Raw genomic sequence first — 6000 nt, 5'->3', positions numbered from 1 at the left:
GGGTCAAAATATGTAACAATTCAATGCATTTGACTAATTATATGAGTTCGGGTTGAAATTGGAGTGTTTCGACACCACTTTTACCCATTTTGTCCCAAAACAGGCTAAAACCGAGAAAACATTGATTCTAAGCAATAAACAGCTTTTTTACTGTTTCTAGGGTCAGAATGTGTGACAATCCAATGCATTTGACTAACTGTAAGAGTTCGGGATGAATTTGGAGTGTTTAGACAACACTTAAACCCGTTTTATCCCAAAATAGGCTTAAACAGAGAAAAGGCAAAAACCGAGAGAAAACATTGATTTAAAGCACTAAACAGCTATGTTACTCTTTCTAGGGTCAAAATATGTAACAATCCAATGCATTTGACTATTTATATGAGTTCGGGTTGAAATTGGAGTGTTTCGACACCACTTTTACCAATTTTGTCCCGAAACAGGCTTAAACCAAGAAAACATTGATTCTAAGCAATAAACATCTTTGTCACTGTTTCTAGGGTCAGAATGTGTAACAGTCCAATGCATTTGACTAACTGTAAGAGTTTGGGATGACTTTGGAGTGTTTAGACAACACTTAAACCCGTTTTATCCCAAAATAGGCTTAAACAGAGAAAAAGGCTAAAACCGAGAGAAAACATTGATTTAAAGCAGTAAACAGCTATGTTACTATTTCTAGGGTCAAAATATGTAACAATTCAATGCATTTGACTAATTATATGAGTTCGGGTTGAAATTGGAGTGTTTCGACACCACTTTTACACATTTTGTCCCAAAACAGGCTAAAACCGAGAAAACATTGATTCTAAGCAATAAACAGCTTTTTTACTGTTTCTAGGGTCAGAATGTGTGACAATACAATGCATTTGACTAACTGTAAGAGTTCGGGATGAATTTGGAGTGTTTAGACAACACTTAAACCCGTTTTATCCCAAAATAGGCTTAAACAGAGAAAAGGCTAAAACCGAGAGAAAACATTGATTTAAAGCAGTAAACAGCTATGTTAATCTTTCTAGGGTCAAAATATGTAACAATCCAATGCATTTGACTATTTATATGAGTTCGGGTTGAAATTGGAGTGTTTCGCCACCACTTTTACTAATTTTGTCCCGAAACAGGCTTAAACCAAGAAAACATTGATTCTAAGCAATAAACATCTTTGACACTGTTTCTAGGGTCAGAATGTGTAACAATCCAATGCATTTGACTAACTGTAAGAGTTTGGGATGAATTTGGAGTGTTTAGACAACACTTTAACCCGTTTTATCCCAAAATAGGTTTAAACAGAGAAAAAGGCTAAAACCGAGAGAAAACATTGATTTACAGCAGTAAACAGCTATGTTACTCTTTCTAGAATCAAAATATGTAACAATCCAATGCATTTGACTAATTATAATAGTTCGCGTTGAAATTGGAGTGTTTCGACACCACTTTTACCCATTTTGTCCCGAAACAGGCTAAAACCGAGAAAACATTGATTCTAAGCAATAAACAGCTTTTTTACTGTTTCTAGGGTCAGAATGTGTGACAATCCAATGCATTTGACTAACTGTAAGAGTTCGGGATGAATTTGGAGTGTTTAGACAACACTTAAACCCGTTTTATCCCAAAATAGGCTTAAACAGAGAAAAGGCTAAAACCGAGAGAAAACATTGATTTAAAGCAGTAAACAGCTATGTTACTCTTTCTAGGGTCAAAATATGTAACAATCCAATGCATTTGACTATTTATATGAGTTCGGGTTGAAATTGGAGTGTTTCGACACCAGTTTTACCAATTTTGTCCCGAAACAGGCTTAAACCAAGAAAACATTGATTCTAAGCAATAAACGTCTTTATCACTGTTTCTAGGGTCAGAATGTGTTACAATCCAATGCATTTGACTAACTGTAAGAGTTCGGGATGACTTTGGAGTGTTTAGACAACACTTAAACCCGTTTTATCCCAAAATAGGCTTAAACAGAGAAAAAGGCTAAAACCGAGAGAAAACATTGATTTAAAGCAGTAAACAGCTATGTTACTATTTCTAGGGTCAAAATATGTAACAATTCAATGCATTTGACTAATTATATGAGTTCGGGTTGAAATTGGAGTGTTTCGACACCACTTTTACACATTTTGTCCCAAAACAGGCTAAAACCGAGAAAACATTGATTCTAAGCAATAAACAGCTTTTTTACTGTTTCTAGGGTCAGAATGTGTGACAATCCAATGCATTTGACTAACTGTAAGAGTTCGGGATGAATTTGGAGTGTTTAGACAACACTTAAACCCGTTTTATCCTAAAATAGGCTTAAACAGAGAAAAGGCAAAAACCGAGAGAAAACATTGATTTAAAGCAGTAAACAGCTATGTTACTCTTTCTAGGGTCAAAATATGTAACAATCCAATGCATTTGACTATTTATATGAGTTCGGGTTGAAATTGGAGTGTTTCGACACCAGTTTTACCAATTTTGTCCCGAAACAGGCTTAAACCAAGAAAACATTGATTCTAAGCAATAAACATCTTTATCACTGTTTCTAGGGTCAGAATGTGTTACAATCCAATGCATTTGACTAACTGTAAGAGTTCGGGATGACTTTGGAGTGTTTAGACAACACTTAAACCCGTTTTATCCCAAAATAGGCTTAAACAGAGAAAAAGGCTAAAACCGAGAGAAAACATTGATTTAAAGCAGTAAACAGCTATGTTACTATTTCTAGGGTCAAAATATGTAACAATTCAATGCATTTGACTAATTATATGAGTTCGGGTTGAAATTGGAGTGTTTCGACACCACTTTTACACATTTTGTCCCAAAACAGGCTTAAACCAAGAAAACATTGATTCTAAGCAATAAACATCTTTATCACTGTTTCTAGGGTCAGAATGTGTTACAATCCAATGCATTTGACTAACTGTAAGAGTTCGGGATGACTTTGGAGTGTTTAGACAACACTTAAACCCGTTTTATCCCAAAATAGGCTTAAACAGAGAAAAGGCTAAAACCGAGAGAAAACATTGATTTAAAGCAGTAAACAGCTATGTTACTCTTTCTAGGGTCAAAATATGTAACAATCCAATGCATTTGACTATTTATATGAGTTCGGGTTGAAATTGGAGTGTTTCGACACCAGTTTTACCAATTTTGTCCCGAAACAGGCTTAAACCAAGAAAACATTGATTCTAAGCAATAAACGTCTTTATCACTGTTTCTAGGGTCAGAATGTGTTACAATCCAATGCATTTGACTAACTGTAAGAGTTCGGGATGACTTTGGAGTGTTTAGACAACACTTAAACCCGTTTTATCCCAAAATAGGCTTAAACAGAGAAAAAGGCTAAAACCGAGAGAAAACATTGATTTAAAGCAGTAAACAGCTATGTTACTATTTCTAGGGTCAAAATATGTAACAATTCAATGCATTTGACTAATTATATGAGTTCGGGTTGAAATTGGAGTGTTTCGACACCACTTTTACACATTTTGTCCCAAAACAGGCTAAAACCGAGAAAACATTGATTCTAAGCAATAAACAGCTTTTTTACTGTTTCTAGGGTCAGAATGTGTGACAATCCAATGCATTTGACTAACTGTAAGAGTTCGGGATGAATTTGGAGTGTTTAGACAACACTTAAACCCGTTTTATCCTAAAATAGGCTTAAACAGAGAAAAGGCAAAAACCGAGAGAAAACATTGATTTAAAGCAGTAAACAGCTATGTTACTCTTTCTAGGGTCAAAATATGTAACAATCCAATGCATTTGACTATTTATATGAGTTCGGGTTGAAATTGGAGTGTTTCGACACCAGTTTTACCAATTTTGTCCCGAAACAGGCTTAAACCAAGAAAACATTGATTCTAAGCAATAAACATCTTTATCACTGTTTCTAGGGTCAGAATGTGTTACAATCCAATGCATTTGACTAACTGTAAGAGTTCGGGATGACTTTGGAGTGTTTAGACAACACTTAAACCCGTTTTATCCCAAAATAGGCTTAAACAGAGAAAAAGGCTAAAACCGAGAGAAAACATTGATTTAAAGCAGTAAACAGCTATGTTACTATTTCTAGGGTCAAAATATGTAACAATTCAATGCATTTGACTAATTATATGAGTTCGGGTTTAAATTGGAGTGTTTCGACACCACTTTTACACATTTTGTCCCAAAACAGGCTTAAACCAAGAAAACATTGATTCTAAGCAATAAACATCTTTATCACTGTTTCTAGGGTCAGAATGTGTTACAATCCAATGCATTTGACTAACTGTAAGAGTTCGGGATGACTTTGGAGTGTTTAGACAACACTTAAACCCGTTTTATCCCAAAATAGGCTTAAACAGAGAAAAGGCTAAAACCGAGAGAAAACATTGATTTAAAGCAGTAAACAGCTATGTTACTCTTTCTAGGGTCAAAATATGTAACAATCCAATGCATTTGACTATTTATATGAGTTCGGGTTGAAATTGGAGTGTTTCGACACCAGTTTTACCAATTTTGTCCCGAAACAGGCTTAAACCAAGAAAACATTGATTCTAAGCAATAAACGTCTTTATCACTGTTTCTAGGGTCAGAATGTGTTACAATCCAATGCATTTGACTAACTGTAAGAGTTCGGGATGACTTTGGAGTGTTTAGACAACACTTAAACCCGTTTTATCCCAAAATAGGCTTAAACAGAGAAAAAGGCTAAAACCGAGAGAAAACATTGATTTAAAGCAGTAAACAGCTATGTTACTATTTCTAGGGTCAAAATATGTAACAATTCAATGCATTTGACTAATTATATGAGTTCGGGTTGAAATTGGAGTGTTTCGACACCACTTTTACACATTTTGTCCCAAAACAGGCTAAAACCGAGAAAACATTGATTCTAAGCAATAAACAGCTTTTTTACTGTTTCTAGGGTCAGAATGTGTGACAATCCAATGCATTTGACTAACTGTAAGAGTTCGGGATGAATTTGGAGTGTTTAGACAACACTTAAACCCGTTTTATCCTAAAATAGGCTTAAACAGAGAAAAGGCAAAAACCGAGAGAAAACATTGATTTAAAGCAGTAAACAGCTATGTTACTCTTTCTAGGGTCAAAATATGTAACAATCCAATGCATTTGACTATTTATATGAGTTCGGGTTGAAATTGGAGTGTTTCGACACCAGTTTTACCAATTTTGTCCCGAAACAGGCTTAAACCAAGAAAACATTGATTCTAAGCAATAAACATCTTTATCACTGTTTCTAGGGTCAGAATGTGTTACAATCCAATGCATTTGACTAACTGTAAGAGTTCGGGATGACTTTGGAGTGTTTAGACAACACTTAAACCCGTTTTATCCCAAAATAGGCTTAAACAGAGAAAAAGGCTAAAACCGAGAGAAAACATTGATTTAAAGCAGTAAACAGCTATGTTACTATTTCTAGGGTCAAAATATGTAACAATTCAATGCATTTGACTAATTATATGAGTTCGGGTTGAAATTGGAGTGTTTCGACACCACTTTTACACATTTTGTCCCAAAACAGGCTAAAACCGAGAAAACATTGATTCTAAGCAATAAACAGCTTTTTTACTGTTTCTAGGGTCAGAATGTGTGACAATCCAATGCATTTGACTAACTGTAAGAGTTCGGGATGAATTTGGAGTGTTTAGACAACACTTAAACCCGTTTTATCCTAAAATAGGCTTAAACAGAGAAAAGGCAAAAACTGAGAGAAAACATTGATTTAAAGCAGTAAACAGCTATGTTACTCTTTCTAGGGTCAAAATATGTAACAATCCAATGCATTTGACTATTTATATGAGTTCGGGTTGAAATTGGAGTGTTTCGACACCACTTTTACCAATTTTGTCCCGAAACAGGCTTAAACCAAGAAAACATTGATTCTAAGCAATAAACATCTTTGTCACTGTTTCTAGGGTCAGAATGTGTAACAATCCAATGCATTTGACTAACTGTAAGAGTTTGGGATGAATTTGGAGTGTTTAGACAACACTTTAACCCGTTTTATCCCAAAATAGG

This window comes from Camelina sativa, chromosome 18 (assembly GCF_030686135.1).
Source record: "Camelina sativa cultivar CO46 ecotype springtype chromosome 18, ASM3068613v1".
NCBI classification, from domain to species: Eukaryota; Viridiplantae; Streptophyta; class Magnoliopsida; order Brassicales; family Brassicaceae; genus Camelina; species Camelina sativa.
Note: the sequence above shows the minus strand (reverse complement) of the source record.